Source organism: Epinephelus fuscoguttatus, linkage group LG8, assembly GCF_011397635.1.
Source record: "Epinephelus fuscoguttatus linkage group LG8, E.fuscoguttatus.final_Chr_v1".
In the NCBI taxonomy this organism is placed as follows: domain Eukaryota; kingdom Metazoa; phylum Chordata; class Actinopteri; order Perciformes; family Serranidae; genus Epinephelus; species Epinephelus fuscoguttatus.
The window spans coordinates 18,386,262-18,411,555 of record NC_064759.1 but is presented as its reverse complement, the minus strand read 5'-3'; the positions used below and the strand labels follow the sequence as shown (position 1 = coordinate 18,411,555).

At 42.4% G+C, this 25,294-nt stretch overlaps 1 protein-coding gene across 4 annotated transcripts in view; it reads left to right on the top strand.

The window, feature by feature from the left end:
• Positions 1-25,294, top strand: part of LOC125892904 (polycomb protein SCMH1) — an 87,006-nt gene that overhangs the window by 38,949 nt on the left and 22,763 nt on the right. For 2 of the 4 annotated variants that reach the window (XM_049583238.1, XM_049583239.1), the window contains one exon: positions 22,600-22,731. The gene's annotated coding sequence lies outside the window, so the exon portion shown is untranslated. Of the gene's footprint in view, positions 1-21,830; positions 22,732-25,294 lie in introns of those variants that run through there. The other 2 variants (XM_049583237.1, XM_049583236.1) reach the window with 2 other exon arrangements.

Here is a 25,294-nt window from a genome sequence, read left to right as displayed (position 1 = left end):
AATTGAAACCACAAAATATCTCCATACTGCTCGTCCGTAGTGATCCAAGTGTCCTGAAGCCCCGACATAAAAAGTTGTTTGGAAAAATGTCATTTGAACTGTTTTTAGCCTCATTGTAGCCTGTAGCTCTGACTGCAAAAAACAGAGTTTAAATGACGTTTTTCCAAACAACTCTTTGATCACTACGGACGAGCAGTATGGAGATATTTTGTGGCTGGGTACTAACAATTGAAGAGAAAACAAAAGACAGTTTTAGTGCCATTTTAAGAGCTTAAAGCATATTTAGATGATTATCAGGATAATATCATGAAGTGTCATTATTTTGGCCAGAACAATCATAACATGAAATTTCCATGCCGAGTCCGTACTGAAATAGAGCAGTTTGTTTGTGAAATTCAAATTAAATTCATCGATGGTTAACTGCTCTGACTTGCGGCCTGTGGTGCGCTTCAGCTGCCGCTGTCTGCACGTACAGTCAGGTGGATGGTCAGGGATAATAAGCAGACAGAGATGAGCAGGCAGACACAGGAAGGGACTGAGAGAAAGACAAAAGCAGGAGCAGATGTTAACTGCCCAGTGACAGCAGCGGGGTAATTGTACAGTGACTGTATTCCTCTGGAGCGAGCAGTCTATATGTGCACGCATAGACTTGTGTTTTTACAGTATCCATGTGCATGTAAGGGTGTGCGTGTGTGCATGTGTGTACATTGCAGCCACAGGCAGACACATGGGAGCCTGAGGAGCGGTGAATATTACAGAGGAGTGGACCACAGAGGGACCAGGCCCATAGCCAACAGACAGGCCCCACTCATAAATCCTCTCCACACTGACGCCTTTCCCCTCTGTCTCTCTTTCTCTGTCAATCTGTCTTTTCTCTACTTATCCCACTGTGTGTGTGTGTGTGTGTGTGTGTGTGTGTGTGTGTGTGTGTGTCTGTTCTGTCTAACTCACCCACTTCGCATCTCTTTCCGTAGCTGGGAAAATAGTCTCATGAACAATTTGTAACCCTCTAGTTCTATGAGCTTGGGCTCTGTGGACTAGTTTGAGGTAATTGGAGGTGGGTTGAGAAATCACTGTGGTGGCATCTAACTTGTAAACCTCCGCAAAAACATTGTGGTGTGCCACTTTGGACAGATTTTAGGAATTTGCATGTGTACGGGAGATTCTGATGAACTGGCTACTTGTTGAAATATATTCACAAACTACAAAACAAAATGGACTGTGGCCACTGATAACATCATGGACTGCTCATCAGTTAGCACCTGAGTACAATTTGACTTTCTTTCTGGTGTCTGATTGCAATTATTATTTAGTATACATGTTGCTTTTGCACCAAGAACTCAGTAGGCAGAACAATGACAGAAAGAAAGAAAAAACTGAAGTTTTCAGATGGTGAGCCACAGGTCCTGACATACAAGGTAGAGAGGTATTCCTTAGGTGGCACGGTGGGGTGGCACGCCTCACAGCAAGAGGTTTCCTGGTTCGAGTTTGCATGTTCCCCCAGTGGGTTTTCTCTGAGTACTCCAGCTTCCTCCCACAGTCCAAAGACATGCAGGTTAGGCTACCTGGTGACTCTAAATTGCCCGTGGGTGTGAATGTGAGCATGAATGGTTGTCTGTCTCTATGCGTCAGCCCTGTGACCTGTCCAAGGTGTACCCTGCCTCTTGCCCAATGTCAGCTGGGATAGGCTCCAGCCCCCGCGACCCCCAACAGGATAAGCAGTTATGGAAAATGAATGAATAAATTAATTAACTGGTCGTGGCTAGAAGTACTGATCGTAGTGAATTGGACTGTTTTTGTAAGTATAGGCCTATTTGCATGGAGAGGGGCCAATTTTGCCCAAATGTGTGCATATTACCTAATAGGGCTAGACGATAGTATTTTTATACTTATATTTGAGCATATACCTTGACATTAGAGCTTAGATCGGGCCCAAAAAATTCAGCCCGACCCGGCCCCGAGTCTGTGCACGTTAGGTCCGGGACCAGCCCGGCCCGTCCAATTAACTGTAATTATGGGCCCGAGCCCAATTTAAACCTGACATTTTTCAATAAGTTGGCTGTTATGATTAACGCTAAGGACACACTGAGCGCGTCAGTGCCGCGGAAGTCCTGCGAGTGTACTTGCAGGTGCTTGACTGTCCACACAGGCAGCGCATTTCTCCTGCCGTCAGTACTCGTTTTTTTCACTTCAACAGGTCATTTTAGACATGGGTAAGTCCATATTTTCATCGTTTTTTATGACATAATAAGTTAATGACAATTTGTCATTGCATGTCCATGTATTGAGCGTGTTGGGTAAACACTGAATGAATAGGGCATATTTTTTGGAGGCACGGAAAGCTGCTGTCCCTCCCACTTATCTCTACCACCCCCCCTCTCTCTTTCTGTATGTGTGAATTGCAACCCCCAACCTGTAGCCATCTCTCTCTCTCTCTCTCTCTCTCTCTCTCTCTCTCTCTCTCTCATATCTGACCAGGCCCGGCCTGGGCCCATCAGAGGGGTGGGGGGGTCTCGGCCTGACCCGGCTTGGGCCCGCAGGCCGGGTCGGGTCGGGCTTGGGCTCGGGCAGAGAATCTAAGCTCTACTTGACACTGAATAATGTTACAACACTGTAGGGTTGACTATTGGTGCTTTCATATTATGTTTACATGATGAGATTTTTACAGTGATGAATGTAAATAATAGAAAAGCAATAACAGTCTGTTAAGCTCAGAAAATTACTTCACACTACAGTTATGCACCCTTTAAAACCTGGCATAGACAACACTTACGATATTACGATATACCCAAAATCTAAGACGATATCTAGTCTCATATCACAAATATTGACGCTCTTTGCTTGGCAGCACAAAACAGGGTGCTTTGCTTTGTGCTAAGAATTTGTCCCATGGTCTTTTAATTGAGATAACGGTTTTGTAATATTTTTGTTAGGTCTTTAGCTTTAGCTTTAGCAAACACTTAGGTGTCCTCAAACCTGCAAGCCACACTGACTGGACTGTGCTAGATCTGCCTCTCCAGTGCAAAATTTCAAAGCTTACGTTCCATTTAAACCTCCACCAATTTTATTTTAAACTCCATACACTCCTCCTGCTCTGTCTGAAACAGCACATGTTCCCTGGCCTCAAAGATGTAGCTGTATTTGCGTTAGTGTGATCATATGCTAGCAAACTAAGTTCTGAGAAAAAGTAGTTAGGGAAGAGTGGTGTAGTTGAATTACTACACATCACTTTCACATCTGTCCTGTTGAGGTGTGTCAAAATGATTAAGTCAACATTATTAATTATTTTAAAATCTATGTCACGATTTCAAACTAGTGTTTTAAGACTACACTAGACTGCCTTAATCTGTCAGAGGTATCAGTTAACGACAGATTAATTAAGACACTGGTGCTTTCACTCTTACATAACCTTCATTTAATTTAACTATGTCGAGGCAGAAGGAGCGGTGTCACTAGAGACACACACACACACACACACACACACACACGCAAACACATACATAAATAAACCGGTGAATGAGTCTGTAAGCTTACCCACTCAACCCTGTGGAGCAGCGCACTAAACATTGTGTGTATTGTCTCATCCAGTACTCTTCCACTGTAGAGGTTTAAGGCAAGGCCGTTCTGTCTGAGCTCAGTTGACCTCAAAGGCCAACGAAAAACTCTGAACACCTCTGAAAGGGGAGAAGGTGGCAGGCCAGTAAGGGTCAGCGTCTGCTCAAACAGAACTAGCTCATACGAAAACAAAAGTTTACTTTCTTAAACTTGTACTTGTTCGGAGCCGCAACAATGGAGGGTGGGGTGATGAGTCAGCTGTCACAGAGAGGGGAGAGACGCTCTATCGTATAAATATGGGGATAACGGCACACATTTTCAGACAGTGTCTCCTGGAAGGCATTCATTGTGCTGCACTTGGTCCTTCACATGAAAAGTGACAGAAATAGTTGTGTCAAGATGAAAAAAAGGAGAGAGCTAAGGAGAGAAGTTCAAAGTGGGTGCAAATGTTGGATAGTCTGCTTCGGAAAGTTACAGAAATGGTCGGACACAGCTTCCCTTAATACTACATCGGAAAGGTGCGGGGAAAAAGGGGTTTCCAAAGCTGTTGGACCATCTGACAAGCAGCTCTGAGTATAATGACATCTTAAAGTGCCACAGCCTATGTGCAGTAGAACAACACTTTTTAACATACTGCACAGCAATAGAAAAGAGGATCCCGCTCACACATGACGTTGGCCCTTTGTTCATATATCTGTACGTTTTTCTCATCTTTTTTTCATCTTTCTGTCTTTCTGACCTCATTCACAAACAATATATACGCACAAACCTGTGTTTTAGGGTGCTTCCGAGTGAGAGTTGTCTTGCTTTGGTCCAAATCAGCGACTTATTTTGTTACAAATTTGCTTAACTTCCTAGAGTTGGTTCTTGCTCTCACGGCAGCATTTACATGCGGACCAGATCAAATGCCTTCCTCGAGACAGCTGCTCTTGATTGGTCCGAATTTTCATGCGGGAAAAATCCAGGAAGTAAACCAAACGTTGAAGAAGAGTACACTTGCAAGATAAATGTGACACTTTCTAATGTCACAATGGAGGGACAACTACGCAGGTTGATTTTAGCGCTGCTCATCGTGGACTATATTGCTGTCATTGTTCATTTTGGTCAAACCATACAGTTTGAAAACGAGGCGCGGCTCCAACTAGAAAACAATGTTTTGATGCATTGGATGTGCTGAATGTGCATATTAAGGCAGTACAGGAGGAGGTGCACATTAATAATCCTCCAGGACTGTAACATGCTCATGTTTAACCCAAACAATGTGTCATGTGACTGCAGTTGGTTCAGATCAAGATCGGAACATGTTCTCAACACAGAAGAACCGCACCAGAGTTCATTTGATACCGGACAGAGACCACCTCTTCAAGAAGGTCTCAGTCCGGTTGTTTTGGTGTTCACTGGAGCGGGACTGATGTATTCACACCTGCCTAAACAAAGTGCACTAAGGAGGCATACAAACTTGAGTTCAATTGAAGTGAACCAAACAGGGCAGGTGTGAAAGCATCCTTACAAACATTTTACACATAAATGCAGGATTCATTAACATTTTCCTACCTCAAATTGTTTGTGCTCTGCATACAGATTTAGAGCTGTCTTAGACCATGCTTACACACAAATTGTGAAGGCCTGGCTGTGTTAAAAAAAAATTAAGCACACACCTTTTTCACTAAATGCGTAGCATATTAAAACAGCATTCATTATATAAGGATTTATTGGCAACAATCTTTTAAACAAGGGCGGCACGGTGGTGTGGTGGTTAGCACTCTCACCTCACAGCAAGAGGGTTGCCGGTTCGATCCCGGGCGTGGGAGCCCTTCTGTGCGGAGTTTGCATGTTCTCCCCGTGTCAGCGTGGGTTCTCTCCGGGCACTCCGGCTTCCTCCCACAGTCCAAAGACATGCAGATTGGGGACTAGGTTAATTAGTGACTCTAAATTGTCCGTAGGTGTGAATGTGAGCGTGAATGGTTGTTTGTCTCTATGTGTCAGCCCTGCGATAGTCTGGCGACCTGTCCAGGGTGTGCCCTGCCTCTCGCCCAATGTCAGCTGGGATAGGCTCCAGCCCCCCCGCGACCCTCAAGAGGATGAAGCGGTTAGAAGATGAATGAATGAATGAGTGAATCTTTTAAACATTTGTTAAGTAGGCTAATGTACTGGCCAAATGCATTAGCCTAAATAAGTATGAAATGGATGCCCTTTGATCATCATCAATTCGTCATCCTAGCTAATGATGGAGTATATAAGAACATCCATATTGAAATGTAACAATTTCTAAAATGTAAGTTTCTGATTTACCTCCAAGGCATATATAGCCTTGCTGCAGAATAATGCACCCCGTGCATACAGGAAAAGCGCATCGTTGAAGACCTGCATAACATGTTTCATTAGAGTGACAAATGGCTCGTGTTTTGCTGCAGCTATGTAATTCCCTGGAATGGCATCTAAGTCATCAGACTCACAGCTCTCACCCGATACCTTCTCAAGTCCTGTCTACCATCACTTTCCTAGCTGGGAATGTATTTCCTTATAGAAATGGGGGCGTGGCAGTATGCTGAGTGGAAGTAGCGGGCACGTACCTAACAGTTGAGAGTAATTCTGATTCTCTAACATACACATGGTGGTTAAAACAAAAACCCAAAAAAACTAAAATGGCTGGTGTGCACATGTCATGAATCTGGCGTGCTCACTTATTTTGTGTGCAAAGGAAGAACATTTCTGTGAACATTTAGCAAGTGAGGCCCATTGTCGCCACGAATTAACAAAAGAACAGCACCACCTACCACAGCTCATCATTTATTAGCAGCCAGTTTGCAGAAATTGTGGGCTATTGAGAAACTTCAACATAGATGGCTGCCATTCCTGCCCATCTGTCCACTTTGACTTCCTCCTCTTTTTCTCCCCCAGCTGAGGTGTCACAGAGGCTGAGATCTTTTCAGCAGGCAAAGTGTGTTGTGAGTGGCAGAAATGAGATTGATTTTAATCAGAGAGCCTATAATTACATTGCTGCTGCTGTTGTCACTGATGCTGACAACATCCAGCCCTCCTATCTGCCTGTCCTTCAGTATGACTATATCTCTTTGTCTCCCTGCCCGAAGCCTGTCTCACAGTCAGTCTGCCCGTGTCTCGCTCTGCCTCTCCGTGTTCCTCTTCCTGCTTACCTGTCTGCCTGTCTGTACGTCTGACTGTGTTTCCTGTCTCAAAGCATGTATTTTTTTTTTGTCTGCGTTTCTTTTAACGGCCATGTAATCAGCAGTGTAATCACTCGGCTCTTTGCATGTTTTTGTGACACAGGCATACAGGGACGCTGTTTTTCGCCAGAGGGGAAAAAGAGCACGGCAGCCTTGGAATGACAGCTGAAAAAAAGAAGTGACCTTGATTCACAACCTTCTGCCGAAGTCTGTTTGTCCTGCTTCCTGTCTGACTCGTTTGGGTGTTTGCTGTCGCATGTTTGTGTACCTGTCCTGCCTTGTGTATATGAATGTACTATCTGTTGTAATGGCTGACCTTGTGCATCCTAAGACTATTACAACACCTGCCTGTAAGTCTGCCTTTGGGTCTACTTTCAACCAGTCACATCTACAGTTCAGAAGAAGCACACAAAAGCTGATTCAGGCTCAATCAGTTAAAGCTACAGTTGGTAACTTTTATGAAAATAACTTTGTGTCATATTTGCTAAAACTGTCACTTTATCCTGAGAGAAGAACATAGCACAGATTATGTGAAAAAAATCATGTCCCTCCTTTCTCCTATTGCCTGTATTGGCATTTGCTAGAATCGACCACGGTGCACCAAAAACAACCAGTCAGAGCTGAAGAGTCTCTGACGCAGCTGTCAATCAAGTCAATCAGTGTTCGTGAACTGCGGTCAAACAGTCAAATTAGAAAGCATGGTGGTGTAGTGGTTAGCACTGTTGCCTCACAGCAAGAGGGTTCCTGGTTCGAACCCAGGGTGGAGGGTTCAAACCCAGCCCTTCTGTGTGGAGTTTGCATGTTCTCCCCGCGTCAGCGTGGGTTTTCTCCAGGTGCTCTGGCTTCCTCCCACAGTCCAAAGACACGCAGGTTACATTAAGTGGTGACTCTAAATTGGCCGTGTGCGTAAATGCTTGTCTGTCTCTGTGTGTTAGCCCTGCGATAGTCTTGGCCTCTCGCCCAGTGTCAGCTGGAATAGGCTCCAGCTAAGGGGTTACGGAAAATGAATGAATGAATAATTATATATGAATCAAGAGTCTGTTACTGCATTGACTTTTTCTCACCTCAAATGCTTAAAGGAGCATATTATAGTGTACTGTTCAGCTGTAAAATGAGACAGTTTGTGACCCAGCCACCATGTTGGAAACAGTCAACTGAAGCACTAACAGTCCAACTTTCTCATTTTACAGCTAAACATTACACTAAAATACTGTAAAACTTCAATTAGTAACCCGGGCTATTATTTGCTTAAATCGCTGAACACATCAAGAGTATATTTGGGACAGGCCTTTAATTCCTTTCACAGAAAACTGTTGCTCAGCAAACATGGGGAAACACGATCAAGTCGTTTATTTGAACCAGTATAAATTACTTGTTTAAAATGAAGCTTTAGATAACATAAGTTATGAGTAATTCATTTAATCTAAATCAAAGACACAGCACATTTAACTTGTCTTTAAATTAAGATAACAGTTTTGTAATAATGTCTTAGCTGGATGCCTTAAAAGAAAAAAAGACTCTTCTTTTTCATTCACCACAATTCTGCCAGATTTGGCAAACACCTAGTTGTAATCTGCAGACCACAGGTTAAAGTATGACACTCATTTTACAGCACCCTGTCCCTACAGAATACCAACCCAGCACCACTTTATCCTGTTAAAACTTTGAGCCCTTTTGATTCCTTTGATCTGAGGACCCCTACGGACTAAAGGTATATGAATAACTTACAGGGTAATTGAGGAATGGAGAATCTAACCGAGTTAACAATATGTAGCATCTCCTTACTGCTAAAGGTTTAAACATCTATGCACTTACTAAACAACTAACTAACGTTAGCTCACATGGGTAGCCAACAACCTGGTTTTATACATCCAAAAAACTTGTAGAAAAAAATAAACCGCTTTGCAACCAGACCAGGTGTCTAACTGAGAGAGGTGTTTATTTGTCAAAATGTGTTGCTACACCAGGCTAGTAAAAGGGACTGGGTGTTTAATTGGGACTAGGCTTTTAATTGAAGTTTAACAGTATGATTCTGAAAACATATGAGGTGAAAAATATGCAAGGAGTTACAGAATATTGATTCATATTTGATCAGCGCTGCCTAGTTTGACCACAGTTCATGAGTAGTGATTGACATGATTGACAGCTGTGTTGGAGACTTCTCTGCTCTGATTGGTCATTTCCGTTCAGGTGTGGTAAGGCCATTAGAAGGGCTACATGACAATATAGGAGGCAGAGGAATATGATTTTGTTTTCCCACAGATCATCTGTCTCATTTAGTGCTGTGTGGATATACAGACAAAAGGTTACCAACTACAGCTTTAAATAGGTCGGGTGCACAACAGGAAGTATTTTTCCTGTTGATGTGTTCATGCAGAACATGTACGACAAGACACATTTCTTATTTTTCTAATAAAAGCTGTACAACCTTTATCTGGATGTGTATCTAAAAGCAATGACAAAAAACAGTTAGGTTTTTAAAACAAAACAAAACAAAACAAAAACAACACATTAAGGGGGTCGATGATGGTTCGAGTTTACATCACAGGTGTCTCCTTTGTCTGCAGTTGTTCACAGGGCATTGTTTACATGAACAGTAGAGCCTGCCATGCTGCACTGCAACAAGTGTTCAGCATCGCATTACAGCATTTGGATAAGTGTTTTGTGTTGGCGGGAGTGATGTGTGGGGTCACAGCTTAGCAGTTGGCCAATCAGAGCTCCTGCTGCCACATATGAAGACCCAAAGTGTTCCTAAAATAAAGTGTGTTATATGCAATATAATTATGAAAACAGACTTAGAACTCCCCCGAAAAAAATTTATAGACTCATAAATTAGTAATCCCTCTCAGTCATCCCTTATGACGCACTAGAAGTGTGTGCTGGTGTGCAGGTGAGGTTGGGGCTTTTTAAAGAGGTAGCAGCGAGGTGCAGGACAGTAAGCAGGAGGCATCCAAGAGATGCAGCGCTGAAAAATACGCATACATAGCGAGGTGAAATGCCAATTAAGTGAATTTGGGGTTGGCTTTTACTTTCACTTTCACTGGTGAGCCAGTTTCCAAACAGTATCCAACAATCCTGCATAATATACCATTAAACATTAATTGCAACATTCAGAGTTTCATGTTTGTGCAGTATTTTCCCTCTGTATGATTATTTATTTCATGATTTTAATACTGAACACTTTGGGTCCTCATTATTTCTGCAGGCTTACATGTATGTAAGCGTATGTCGACGAAGATGAACTGTGAGGTGGAATATGATAAAACGTTGAAATCCTTTTGACAATAAATTTTGCAATTCTATTTAAAAAAAAATCAATTTTTAATTCAACATTTTAAAGGCAGAATTAGGAAACTGAATAATTAATTGTCAGACGTAATTGTCTTCTTATTCTAATGCATAAATCAAATGCAAATCTAATTAACTGATTTATAATTGCTTTTTCTGAAGTCATCAATGTATTAATTGCTCATAATTAAACACTTAAAGCATAGAATTATTCTGATGGTGCACTGCAGACTTCATAGATTGCACCACTTAGTAAAGGTTAGTAGGCTAACAGTATATTTGACAGATTTATGTCAGTTCTTTCCCGTTTAAAATAAACATTCACATCACTGACGCTGCTCCTGTACTGTGGCTGAAGTAAATCTAGATGCAGCAACATTGATTTTGTGTCACTAGAAATGTCAGTGAGGTGCAAAAAGTTTGAATTGGACATATTCCTATAAAATTAGAGCCACAGGTTTGCATCGGGGTCGAACCAAGAGGTCCTTGTGGCTCCTTGTTCAGGAGCCGGTGCTTTCGTCTGCCTGTTTCATGTTTGACATGGCAGGGTGCAGCGTGGTGAACTCTGCTGCCTGGTGGCACAGAGGACTTGTGACACTGCTTATCCCCCACACAGTGAAATGCGGACGCCGCAAGCAACGCAGAGTGGCATAGGTCAACTCCTCTCTTCTCTCTCCATCACCCTCAGCGCCAGCGGTCGGAGCGGACTCCCAATTAAGTGCCTGTGATTCCCTCATAAACAAGGTCAAAGAGACCAGAATCAGAGAGTGAGGGAGAGTCAGAGCGTGAGGTTGGACCACGGATGCAAAGTGGGGGGGGAGGACAAGCTGAGAGATGGAGCAGCGGAGGAGGAGAGATAGAGGCTGGGTGAGTCAGGGCGGAGGGAGGGGAGTAACTGGGAGGAAAAAAAGCGAAACAGAGAGAAGGGGAAAAAGAGAGGGAGATTTGAGAGACAGAAGGAAAAGGCAGTATTAATATTCACAGACTCCCAGCGCTTCCTAAATATTTTATTACTTCCAGCTGTTTGATGTTAAGGAGACTCACCAGAGAGCCCCCCACTCACACGCACACACACAAACTCACACTAATAAAAATGGATACGTGCACACACACTATCACAAAGCCACATTCACAAACCCACATCCAAGTAAATACCAACACACACACACAAACAAAAACTCACAACCACAAACTCACAGTCGCATGAACAACTTGCACAGGAACATGAGCACCAACAAACACACACGGCAGCAAACACACTTTTAACACACGCATGGATGACAGCAACTACACATATGTGCACAGCAGGAAATGCACAATAAAAACATGCATGTTTACAGCCCCAAACTAGCACACACCAAACCACATGCAGCGCAGATATATACCCATACATAACCATAACACACAAAAGTAAAAATGCGTTTAGAAAAACTCACACACGCACGTGCAAACGCACGCCGCTCACTGTACATCGATCATAATCTGTCTTTCAGGAGTTCTGTCACGTTTATTCATTTATTTATTGGCTTATTTATTTATTTGTGTATTCATTATTCGTTGGGCTGACTTTCTTTTTATTTGCCAGCTCGGTTCCGAGGGGAGAGCGGGAGAACATTCATCTTCTGATGAGAGCAGTCATTAATTCAGAACAGGCCCATCCCTCGCTCTCTCCCTTTGTCAGTCTGTCTCTTTCTCTCTGTCCATCAGACGGGTTCTCTCGCTGTCTGTCTCTGCCCATCAGCTCCAACTTTCTGCCACTGTCTCTCACTCTGTGTCAGTCTGTCTCGCTCTCCCAGAGTTTCCCAGCAGTGCGTTCTCATTCTTTTGCATCGCCACGACTATGCCCACACCAAGTGTATGAATTATTGAAAAAAAAAAAGCTCTGCATCCAACTCCACATTAGCTTCCAGGCCATTTTCGTAAAGATCTCCTTCCACACTCAAACACCAAAACAATAGGGAAATTGCAAAATCTCCTCTTAGTTGCCGTCCTGTGTAAGATCACAAACAACGCCACAGCCAACATCTGGGACCGACCCGGCGTGGTTACTCTGCTGAATCTCAGCTGATTAATCCTCCGCTCTGTCCTCTCCCGCTCTCTGTCATCACCTTCACTATGTTTTAATACAGCCGGTCTCAGTTTGTTCAGACAAGAGGCATAAAACAGTGATTTAATTGTAGAGAGATGTCAGTTTATCTTAACTGCTACACAGCATCTGACTCGCATGTTTCTTTAAAAGCTCAGTTTTTTTCCCTCCACACCAAAATGTGAGGCCAGATTTTTTAGATTTATTCACTCTGGGTCTGAAAAACATCAGCTTTTTATGGATGGAGGGCAAAAATGGCCACCTTACCAATCGTTCAAACTGAAAACAGCACGACATTGAAAAACTGTGGGCGGCACGGTGGTGCAGTGATTAGCATTGTTGCCTCACAGCAAGACGGTTCCTGGTTCGAACCTAGGGAACCCCTTTGTACCTGTGTCAGCGTGGGTCTTCTTTGGGTACTCCGGCTTCCTCCCACAGTCCAAAGACATGCAGGTTTGGTTAACTGGTGACTCTAAATTGTCCGTAGGTGTGAATGTGAGTGTGAATAGTTGTCTGTCTCTATGTGTCAGCCCTGTGATAGTCTGGTGACCTGTCCAGGGTGAACCCTGCCTCACGCCCAGTGTCAGCTGGGATAGGCTCCATGTCTTTGGACTGTGGGAGGAAGTCGGAGTACCAGAAGAAGACTCACGCTGACACGAGGAGAACATGCAAACTCCGCACAGAGGGGCTCCCTCCTGGGATTGAACCAGGAACCCTCTTGCTGTGGGGCGACACTGCTAACCACTGTACCACCGTGCCACACGCAGTCCATAATACCATGAGTAATTTATAACTCTGGATGTGCCCTTGTATATATAGCTGGGTCCAGAGTTTATTAGTATTATTGGTATTATAATTATTTGTGAAGCTGTGTTTTATTATTGATTTAAATGATTTAGAAAAACATTCACAGACTTGGTGTCATTAACAAATCCTAAGTGCTATACTGTAGGTAGCTGGACTTGCTTGAGTTTCTTGAGGACATTTCCCCTCTCATCCAACAGGCCTCTTCAGTTCTAACAGACGGTTGCAGAGTTGCAGGCTTTAAACTCTGTGTGGGTGTGAACCTTTACAGAGTCGTTGAGGTCACATCCTGTGTGTCATCAGGAGAGATGGGTCCAGGAGTATATGGGTGTTCAGTCGTCTGGGGAGGGATCCCATTGTCTTTAAGAAACTCAAGCAAGTTCATTTGCCTATGATATAGCACTTAACATTAGATGACCTGGATGATTGGGAATCTTCACCAGCATGTCACTAACAAATGAATTGTAGGTCTTTTAGACACAAGAAGATGTTAAAGGTCAAATAGTTTTAGCACAGCTAAAATTTGGTTGTATGCCCATTTGCCATTTTCACTTCGTCCAAATGCTCTTGGTAGCCATTAACACTTTTCTGGCAGAGTTCTGGTTGTATCTTTGACCACTCCTCAGGACAGAATTGGTAAAGTTCAAACACATTTGTTGGTTTTCTTGCACTGACTCGTCTTTTCAGTGCAGTCCACATATTTTCAGTGGGTTGAGGTGAGGACTTTGGAAAGACCACTCAAAGCGCTTATGATATTATGAGGAAATATTTTATGAATCTGGAGACAGTCTTTTTTTTCCTGCGAACTAAATCACAGAAATATGGTGTTCACATTAGAAAGTAATCTACCAGGAATGTGTGCTCGCACGTCCAGTAATTGATTGGCCACCATGTTGCATTGCTGGATGACACTGCATTGTGTTGATCCAGCTTCAACCTTTCTGACATATGACCTTGCATTTTTATGCCTCCGTGCCAGCGACAGCTGTGGCTGGAGGCATTATGTTTTTGGGTTGTCCGTCCATTCGTCTGTTCATCCCATTCTCATGAGCACGATAACCTAAAGAACCTCTTGAGGGAATTTCCTCAAATTTGGCACAAACGTCCACAAGGACCCAACGATGAACTGATTGGATTTTGGTGGTCAAAGGTCACTGTGATCTCACAAAACATTTTACCCTTTACTCAAGAATTCATACGCTATCTATGACAAACATTTGCGCAAATGTTACGTTATACTTTATTATCTTAATTGATATTTCATGTTTGTCATGTAGGATGTATCTTACGCACATTGAGTTTATGCTTGTCGTATGAAATGTGCGATATAAATAAAGTTGACATGACTTGCAAAAACACTTTTCTAGCGTCAAAACGGAGGAACAGAAGTGGAGACATTTGGTCCGATACCGAATTGGTGACACCCATATTTGGTCCTGATTGTTTAGATCTTCTGTGCTGCTTGGTTGAAGATGTGTGTGAAACATCTGTGTTTTAGAATTTGTTGCCTCTTTGCGGCAACATCCATATTTGAAGGATTATCTACCGTCATGGCTACATATGAGTCTGGAAAGACATGGATGTAAACTGCAACTCGAGGCATACAAGGAGGCAGTAGTGCAGAAGTCTTCTGCATCAGTACCAAAGCTGTGCCAACCCCGGTGGTCTCACTGAAATGAACGAGGAGGCTATGTTTTTTCTCCACACAGTTCCATGTTGGTCGGGATGGTTTATTGTGGACAAACTCTAACTCTTATTCTTTCTCTCCATCTCTGTCTCTCCCTCCTCCATCTATCTCTCCCCCTCTGATCCGTCTACCCCCCGTGTTCCCAAGCCTGTTAATCAGCAGATTGTTAATGAAGGCCTGAGTTCAAAGACACAGAGAGAGAGAGAGGAGGCACAGAGTGGTAAGATAGGGAGGAGTTTTGGACCAACTGTCTGTTTGTCAAAACATGTCCACCCGTCTGTCTCTCTGCCTGTCTTCTCCTCTGATGTGAGTCCCTCAATGAGCTCCCCGCAAGGACCACAACACAGCATTTGCTCTCTGGGTTTCCCTTTCATGTTCCATTAAATGTGAACGAGAAGGAGACAGAGAGACAGCCAGAGAGGGTGAGAGAGAGATTAATTACATGTTTCAATAATGGAGATTAATTAGTATTATTTAAACATTGACAGTATCAACTAGACGTCAAGCATTTTGCGAGGCGCACACTAGAGTTCTCACTTTAATGGGTAAATTCATGTCTCTCCGTGGCAGCCTAAAAGTCATCTCTTCACATCTTTTCCCTCCTTCCACTGCTCCTTCAATACTGTACATCAACCCCGCTGGCATCCAAAATTGTTGTTTTCGTGCATATCATTTCATGTTTATTCCTACCTATATTAAGCTTCGCAAGCTTGAAATAATCTTCCTGACATTTATCTTTTGCTGTTTTTCCAGCATATAGACAAACCACAGCTTTTATGGAAGACAGCAGCACAGAGAAAACTCTCAAAGTGGAAATGGTCAAGTTGGAAGCACTAATGAGTCAAACCCTTTCCCTCCCCTTCCCTTCTCCCGGTGGAGGCCGACACAAAAGTGGCAATACAGAAACGGAAAAATCAAGCGTAGTGGCTGTGAAGATGTCACACAGCCCCTGAAAACATGCCAGTGCTCTCCAGCCTTGGCCCCAATTTTAGAGGGTGACAGGAAACAGCGAGGGGAGAGGGAAAGATGGCAGAGAGTTACTGTAGAGAGGAGAGCGTGAGCTCTCAAACCACATCCCGACACCACAGGCCGACTTCACCCTTTTTAACAGCACCATATTTCCCCAAAATGTATCAGACACAGCACGTGATAGCCAAATGGCAGTGAAATCTCTGATAAATCCAGGGAGGCGTTTTTCTCTTGAGGGAAGGGCTGTCTGCTAGAATCATTTACAAGGGAGTGACGAGGAGATCTATAACTGTTCAAATAACGAGAATGAGTAAAAATAACTCGAGCATATTGGCACTCATGGTCAAAAACATGCAACAATAGCCCTATTTCCACCAAACACTTTCGGTATGGCGCCCTCCAGACAAGGTAACACTACTCTTTCATGTGAGCAGGGTTGTTGTCACTCACTGCTCCGTGCAGCGCTCACTGTATTTCCTCATTACTGGTGACACAGAGGGAAGTCTGCACCTTTTAGTACCAGATCTGTGTGCTAGGTAACCCAACAGAGGGGGGACCAAAAATGGGGACAGTATGGAACGGTGTCATTGGTACCATCCACGACTTTTCAGAGTGGAAACAGAAAAAAAAGCATACCGAACTGAAGTATACCGTACCGCACTGCTTGGTGGAAACGGGGCTATTGATGTACTAGTCTTGATTCCATCCTCTGACTTGTTTTTAAAGCTTTTGCTCATCCAGGGAGCATAGGAATGTATTAGGTTGGTGTTTCTGCAAAGACCAGCTTCACATTTATGGCATTGGCTTTACATGCCCTGACACTTTGGAGCTGTCCGGTATTAACCCTGAGGTCTTTTACTATTGAGCAGCTCCAATACTGAAGAGCAGCATGAAGCTTCCCTCTATGCTAGGTTGGCGTGAGGGTTGAAGATGTATACCGAAGTAACAAGATCTCTGGTTGAACTCTCACAAGACGGAGATGAGGGAAGTAAAGAAAAACCAAACAGCGGGCATCCGCCTCATACTCAGCTCTACGGGGTGCATTGGTGTGCGTGCATGCATGTGTGTACGTCTGTGTGCGCGTATGTTGTGGGTGTTTGTGTATCCTTTCTCCAGCAGGACCCCCAGATCAAAACCGCAACCCACTCTCCCTCCCCATGCCTCTCTCTTTCTCTCTCTCCCTCTTTCTCCGTCTCTCCACCCCCTCTCTCATTAAAAACTGCAGGCCCTGGCTTCTAATTAAATCCCACTTGAAAAGTCTTAAAGTCAGCCTCAGATTGATTCAATTTGCATTTCTGAACAGAGAACATTGCCTAAAAGGATTAATAAATTGGACGAAAAAATTCCTTCTTTCTGCGCCATGCCGTCAGAGCTTGTAAGACAACATCCAAAGAGAAATATCCCCCCTCAACAAACGTCTATCCAACATATGCTCTTGCTCTCTCTCTTGCACGTCCCTCCCAGGATGCCAGCAGAGATGGGAAGTGTGTATCAGGACTCTATGTGTGCATGTGTGTGTGTGCGCATGCATGTCCTCGTCTGTGGAACAAGCGCAGAGTCCTCTGAGGCACAGTCGGAAAGGAACACACGCAATCTGACTCTCGCTGTGTGTGTGTGTGTGTGTGTGTGTGTGTGTGTGTGTGTGTGTGTGTGTGTGTGTGTGTGTGTGTGCACGCGCATGTCTATTTATGCCTGTGTGAGTCTGGGTATTTGTGCATGTGTGAGAGGGGCGACTTTGTTGGAGCATGCCAGAGTGCTGAAAGTGACAAGGAGGCACAGTGGGAAAAGATCCTTGCTGTACTGTCTGTATGTGCAGAAACAGACCACGGTGGTGGAGCCATGCCATTGGCGAGTGGACACCTTCAGCAACATGTTTCAAAATCCAAAAAAAACACGTCGCCAGCTCCGAGAGCCAGATTCAATTAGTGCGATAAAATGAAAAGAGCAAGAAAGACGTTTCAAACAGGCCAAAAACCGATGCTGCTGCCAAAAGAGAAGAGCAAACACTAATATGAGAATTTGCATTTGCATTGACACAAAAGGTCTGTCTCCAACATTGGTCTTTTAGAGGCTCTCTGTGTATTTGTATTATGTGTAAGTGTGGAACAGTGCTAACAAGATAAGAGGAAGATTATCCCTGAGATTTCTTCTGAGACAGCAATCAAATGCACCCGCAATTCAAACCTTATAATTTCTTTATGTATCCGAGGACTCTCACTCACTTCACTCATGAGTTTTCCTTTCACAAAAACACTTTTGCAAGACTCAGAATTGTATCTACTAATGTGTTTTGTGTATACAATTTGTTGAACCTTGGGAAAGTATGATTTGTAGAAGTGCGGACTCTTGGATGGGACACACTGTCGCCGTTATTTGCCAGTCAAACTGACTTGTATAATGGCTGATGGCCTTTCATAGACTGCTTGTAGCTCGGTGGTTGAAGCACATGGAGATCTTGACATACAGGGAGGCACGTAGTATAAAATAGGCACGGCTTCACCGCACAACACTCGGTTTGCCTGTAATTACAATAACGCAGACAGAATACGATTATTCCCTTAAATACATCGGACTAAGAACTGTCTGAAAAGGAAACGAAACCAAAGAATTTTGCATAATAAAAAAAGGGAAAATGTTCCTTGAAAAGAAATAAAAATCCGTAATCATCATTAGAATAGAAGTCTGAGAGTTTAAAGAGGATAGTGAGTGGCAAAAAAATTATGAGTGCTACTGTGCTGTGCTCAGAGGAAAGCACAAAATAATCATGATGAAATGAATGTAGGGAGAGGAAAGTGGCAGCATTATCCTGCCCTGCTTTGTATAACACAACACTGACCCCTAGTGATGTTAGTGAGGACCATCCGGAAAGTGATTTGCATAATGCCTGTGTGCATGCAAGTGTGAACAACCTTATGTCTCTGCATGAAGAGGATGGATACTTAATATTTCTGTACGAATGTGTTTCTGTGGGCGTTTTTTTTTTTGTTTGCTTGGGTTTCTTTCGTGTGTGTGTGTGGTCATACTGTGAGTGCATGTGTGGTCATACTGTGAGTGCATGTGTGTGTATACCTCCACATACAGTACGAACCACGAGAACATTAGATTTAAGTACAGAATCTGTGTACAGTGCGTGTGCATGAGGTGTGTGTGTGTTTGTGTGTTCTAATAATGGTGCCTGGTGGACTGGGGCTTCCTTTGATGCGATGAAGGCTGACAGGCGTGAAACAGGTCCAATCAGGCGCGTGGGCACTGCCAATTAACCCTTTTCACCGTGTGAAACCAAACATAATTGCCTGGGGTGCAGGGGGCCACTGGGCCATGGCCTGCCCAGCGTAGGCTGAAATGGGCATTAGCAGTGCTGCCAGGTGACCATTACACACAATTGAACTGCTGGGTGTTTCTCCAAATCACACAGTTACAGTTGCTACCCAGATGTAATTGGCATGGCATTACCAAATGGCCCCTATTTCTAATTTTCACACCCACACAATTTATCTGGAATATCTTCAGAGATATTGTACTGTGCCAGGTTTATTACACTACGGCAGGCGGACTGTATTTCAGTGGCATTTTGCTCTGATTTCACTCTGGGAGTGTGGATTACGTTATGTTTGAGATATTAAATGTCACTATTTGTAATACATTTTGACACTGCTGCGATTCTGTTCCGAGTGTTATAATAATCTTAACTGGAACAAATAGTGGTTAATAAGTTAAGCTTTGTGTGCACTGATAATCAAATTTTATTCATGTTATGCTCAAGGCAAATACCCCACATTCTTAGTCAAACACCCAAAAGTAGAGCACAGTTTAAATGAAAGTAGAGCAGCACTCTGTACGGCAGTAATGCTGCAATAATAATGTTTACTGAAATTCCACTCTCTTTTGTCTTCTTTTAATATTCTTGCAATAAATTAATGATCATGACTATCAAAATTGTGTGATAAAATGGCTGCTTATTATTAATGAGACTTTATTTTAAATTAAAGAGCTACATAGAAACTGAAAAACTCAATTTCTGTAGTGTTCTTAGCAGCAATTTAGCAGCCTCGGCAGAGCTTGTTGGGGCTTCAGAGATTGTTTGTTGGGGATATTATATAAATATGTGCTGTAACATACAGCACAATGTGTGCAATAACATTTAACTACATATTCTTAATTTATAAGCAGGCTATACGCTGTAGGTCTACACATACACACTCAGCTGCCAGTTTATTAGGCACACGTAGCAAAACCAGTGCTGTCAAATACAATGGTGTTACATTAAATTCCACCTCCATGAAGGTTATAATGTTGTCAGTCTGCAGCAAACAAAATAACCATAAGTTCAACACCTCTCAAAAACTGAACATTATAACCTTTATGAAGGTAGAATTTATTGCAGGGCTGTTGTATTACACTGCACTAATTTAAACTAGGTGTGCCTAATAAACTGGCTCCTGACTATATGTATTATAACTACACTCTGCTTATAAATTAATATGATGTAGTTATATGCAATTACACAAATTGAACTGTGTACAGTTTTGGGAGGGTTAACTCTGAAACTTTAGTTAGAGGTTACTATTTACCTTGTTAAAAATGTAATGAGTAATGTAACTATTTTAATTACTTCATCGATGTAATGTCACTTATTACATTTCTTACAAATGTTTGAAACAGGGCAATAAAGCTATAAAATGTCCAGAAACAGGCTGTGCCAAAAGAAGGCAGTCCTGCACAGTGAAAAAATGCAGAACAGAATGAATGTTATATTCTATAAATAAACTTTTTACTGACAAGAACATATTAAGATGTAACGCCTTTGCAATCACCAACATTGTGATGAGTAAATGTAGTTTAATTACACATTTTTCTTAGTACCTGTAACTGATTACAATAAACTTATTTTGTTATTGAATTGCATGTAAATGACATGAAACTGGTTTCTCGCCAATACTGAAAATGACCAGAGCTTTAACACCTCATAAACTGACTGTTATAACGTTTATGAGGGTAGAATTTATTATAGACTGCATTAATTTGGTGTGCCTAATAAACTGGCAACTTATAAGTACTGTCTGCTTAGAGCCTAAATATGTGAGGGCAGTACGGCAAAGTCAGATAACTTGGGACAGTTTTTGATACATTACTAAGAAAACCACCTAAAACTCAGAATACTACTTTAAGTGTTGAACCTCTGCTGTATTTCTATTAAGAAAGTGCCAAGTAAAATAATTCAAAAACTTGAGACCTTCGAACACATCAAGACCCTGACCTCACTGCCATGACATGTTCAGGTAAAATGGGACAGTCATGTTTGTTTGTTTTTTAAATGGTTAAATCCATTTATCAGATATGTAATTAATTAATTAAATCATAAATGTGACCTGTGGCTATTCATTAAATATAACTGTCCAACTTTTCTGCTGTGCTTTCCCTAATTTTTTAACTGTCTCTTTCCCTGGTGCCAGCTTGTGTACAATGGACATGTGTAATGTGTATGGCTAATTCTGGACTAGTGTGGCTGACATTGACTTGCTGCATCATATTTAATGTTTTTTTTTTTTTTAAATGACAAATATACTATAAATGTCTGTAATATGACGGGGTGGCACACAGTAGCATAAGTCATGATTTTATGGCTGCTGGTAGCCTAAAACATGCTGCTCTCACATCAGAAAAATGTCCAAATTTACCTGAATACATTTAGTGTTCACGCAAAACCCTTTCCCCTTAAAAAGTAGAGTGTGAAACATTTAATAATATACAACATCCTACTACTGTTCTGTCGTTATACTGTTAATGTTTTAGCTACAGTACTCTACCAAAAAGTAAAAATCAACATGCCTTATGGCTGAGCTTGCAAGTGCTATGACCAGTGAGTTTTTTAATCTTTGGTGTGCCCATCCTTGATTTCTCAGACTAACAAAAATGATTGTTTCATGTAAAGCACATATGTATTAATGATGCAATAACATGTTTGGCGATTAGCTGCAAATATGTGAAAAGTGCAGGATGTAAAACCTTATTGATCCCATTTTACCTGATGTCCCACAGGACCTGAACTCACCCCAGATGTTGTGGTATTGCAGTGCAAAAGATACCAGATAAAAGACCACTGGAATATTAGTGATATATTCTTTTATTTTTATTTTATTTATTTTTATTTATCTATTTTTGTTAAGCCTGGGACTTGGTATATTATATTTCATTTCATTTTCTTTTTTTGCCATGCTTGAAAACGTTTGGCCACCAGGGGTCGTTGTTTCACCCCTACTCCATCCTTTAACCTCCAGCCTGCCTGCCTGCCCACCAGAAATGTTGGCAAAAACACCCCCTCCTCATCGTGTAGGGAAAAAATGGCGGACAAGCGCTAAGCCAACATCAGAAACAAACACACACGTTACAAAGCAAGGTAAACACCCTCGGATACACCGAGCAACGTCGCCTTTTAGGGCTCGGCTTCGGCGTTGAGCCCAGATTACCACCGGCTAGCCTCTGCGTGCTACTACGCTCCCGTTTTGCTAATGCTAATATTTATAATCAGGTCAACGAGCTAGCGAGCTGCCTAGCATGCTAACTAGCATCCCGGGCAGTGGGCATGACTCTGTGTAGCCGTGCGTAGCATAGCATGCTGGAAGTGGTGTCTGCACGGCTGCACTAGCTGCATGCGTGTTTGGTTTCCTTTCTGTGTTACACTTGTCTGACCTACACCCTTGAGAGGCTGTCAATGTGATGTTAACTCCTGAGCAGCATAATTAGCGATGCTGTCAGGCAAATGAGCATCTAACGCGCATGCAAATATAGCACAGGAGAGGGCGGGGGGTGTCCATGTGTTGGCTTTGTGTTATGAATGGAGCTCAACACATTTCTGCAAAGTAACGCGCGATATTTTGGATAAAAATGGCCACTGCGTCCCGTGTACATGTCAGAAAAGTGGCACTAGCTGTGCGTTGAGTTGTAGGACGCACGGTTAGCAACAGGAGGAAGGTGTACCTGGCTGCTGGGGCTCTCTAACGTCAGTCCTCCTGTCACTGTCCCAGACGGAAAAAACAGGGACCGGGCCGCTTTAATTTGGACGCCACCCCCCTCGGCGGAGGAAAAAGGCGCACTTCCATTGAAAAGAAAATCATCCGGGGTGGAGAGACGCTGCTAAACGGTTATGAAGTTTTAAGGTAGGTCTGTTGTGAGTCCTCTACCATTGCTGTTTGTCTATGTGAGCGTACAGTTAATTTATAATAAAGCTGCTGTGTTTCTGTGGGCATATTCAAATATCTGGCTGATGGTTAACAAGTGAGGCTGTTTCTGTGTGTCAATACCTGCTCGTGCATGCATTTTCTGTCACTGCCATGTCTTGTTTTATGATCATACACTCCAAATCTCATTATAATCCTGGTTTAGTTGGCTTCATGTCATGTCTAATAGATGTCACAGTGGACCATGGTTGGTGTAAGGCTGGAGAAGCAGCCACTTAGAGCACTTGTCTTGTATCAGTCTGACCTATTGACCTGGATGTTGTGTCTGGTTGGTGATGTTGGTTAGCCCAGGGTTTAGGTTACAAGAGACACTGAGCCTGACAACATGTTTCCCTTCTCTAAACCCTCGTCCACTGATTGTTCATGAGAGGTTTTGTACACATTTAGCATGGTAACTTTTACATAAAGGGATCAAATGATAATAGGTTTACTCTTTTATGTTGTAATAATAATAGAAGAATATTTATTTGTACAGCACTTGTCCAAACAAGGTCACAAAGTGCAGAAAAATAAGACAAAACAGTACAGAGGAAATAGAGCATAAAAGTTACAAATCACAAAGTACAAATCAGGCATTAGCTTTCCTATAAAAATATGTTAAAGCAATGATTTAAAAACAGGTAAAGCGCTAACCAACCTAATTCCAGAGCGTCGGGGCCTCGATGGCAAAAGCTCGGCCACCTTTAGTTACCAGCCTTGATCTAGGGGCTGCTACTGAGGGTAGGCTTGAGGATCTCAGGTCACGACTTGGAGCGTATAGGTAGTCAGAAGCTCAGCTGTATAACTCGGCGCTTAACTATGTTGAGCTTTACTTTCTTATGTTGTTATTTCATGGGTGTGTTTAATTGTCATCCTGTGGAATAACAATAGCACTTCCAGCTTAGTGATACTGACAAAACTTAGTTTCATAGTGATTTTGGAAGCTATAGTTGTGCCTCTGTGTTTCTAATATTTTGTCCCCTTCATTTATATCAATTGGTCTGCACATGGCGTTAGTAAAGCCAGGAACTGTAATGCATTTTGATCTTTAAATGAATCTTTAAGGTGTGAAATAGCTAATTAAATCCACATGAAGTACACTGATCTGGGGGACTCTTTGTTGGACTGTGCCTCCCATGACGACCCCCTGCCTGCAGAGAAGGCCTGCGAGCTACAAAGATAACAAGGGCAGCTCTCTGGTTTCCCTTTGAAATGAAGCACAGTTAACATGCAGTAGCCTAACCTTAGGTCCGAATACCGCTGAGTTTTATTAGTGCGATCACTTACTTGGGTTACACTCTTCATTACCCATGTCGTTAACCCCATTTATGTCTCCCATTTTGTAAGACTTTTATTTTGGATTTACAGAAACAAAAACACACACAAGATAACTACACACAGGCCCCATCCTGATACAACCACTGACATGTAATAAAAACAAAATTTGGGTAAATAAAAAGGTCGCCAAAGAAGCAAATAATTGTGCATGCATGCCCAGATATGCTGAATCTCTAGTGTCTGGGATTGTCTGTGCATTGTCACACGCAGCGGATGTACAAATGTGCAAAAAAGCCATACTCAAAGGGTACAAAATCAACTTAGACTACTTAGTTGCAGGAAAGTCAATTTGCTTGCTGATATAATCAGTCAGAGACCCCAGGGACGGTCATCAGGGACCCCAAACCTTACAGTATGAGTCATATGTTGGGTATTTAAAAAAACATAGAATCGAGCGATAAGGAGGGGAGGTATTTCCATTCTCTCAAAATAGACCTTTTAGCCAAAAACATAAACACCTGCAGGGTCTCATGTTAGTTTAAGGAGTGTTCCAAACTAGGGCTGCCACGATTAGTCGACTAATCGATGACTAATCAACTATTAAAATAATCGATGACTATTTTAGTAGTCGACTAATCGGTTTGGGTCATTTTTCATAGAAAAGTACTATAAAAGTACCCCAAAATACTCTTACTGCAGCTTCTTACATTAAAATATTGGCAGCTTTACACGCTCTCCCGTGACGGTGAACTAAAACCCTTTGGCGTGAGTACGAAACAAGACATTAGATGACATAATTTTGGGGTTTGGGCGAGACAGACCAACATTTTTCAACATTTTAACACATTTTTCGATGAAATGATTCGTCGACTAATCAAAGAAATAATCGACAGATTAGTCGACAATGAAAATAATTGTTAGTGGCAGCCCTATTCCAAACAACCTCAAAGAGCAAGGCATTTTGTTTGGTTTAGGGTTGGAGAAAGTCACATATAACAGTGCCTTTTTATATAATGGTTTTCAGCATGTTACAGCTCCTATATTATGTGTGATAAAATTCTGATCTTAGACTCTAGTTTTCTGTGGCTTTACTGTTGTATCAGTTTTAAATATTTTACATGTCTTGTGCATCATATTAAACATTTCCCCACAGTTAAGCCATCCTTTCTGTGGCCACTAGAATTTGAAATAAAGTTAAATGAAGAGAGTGTGGCTGTGCAGCATT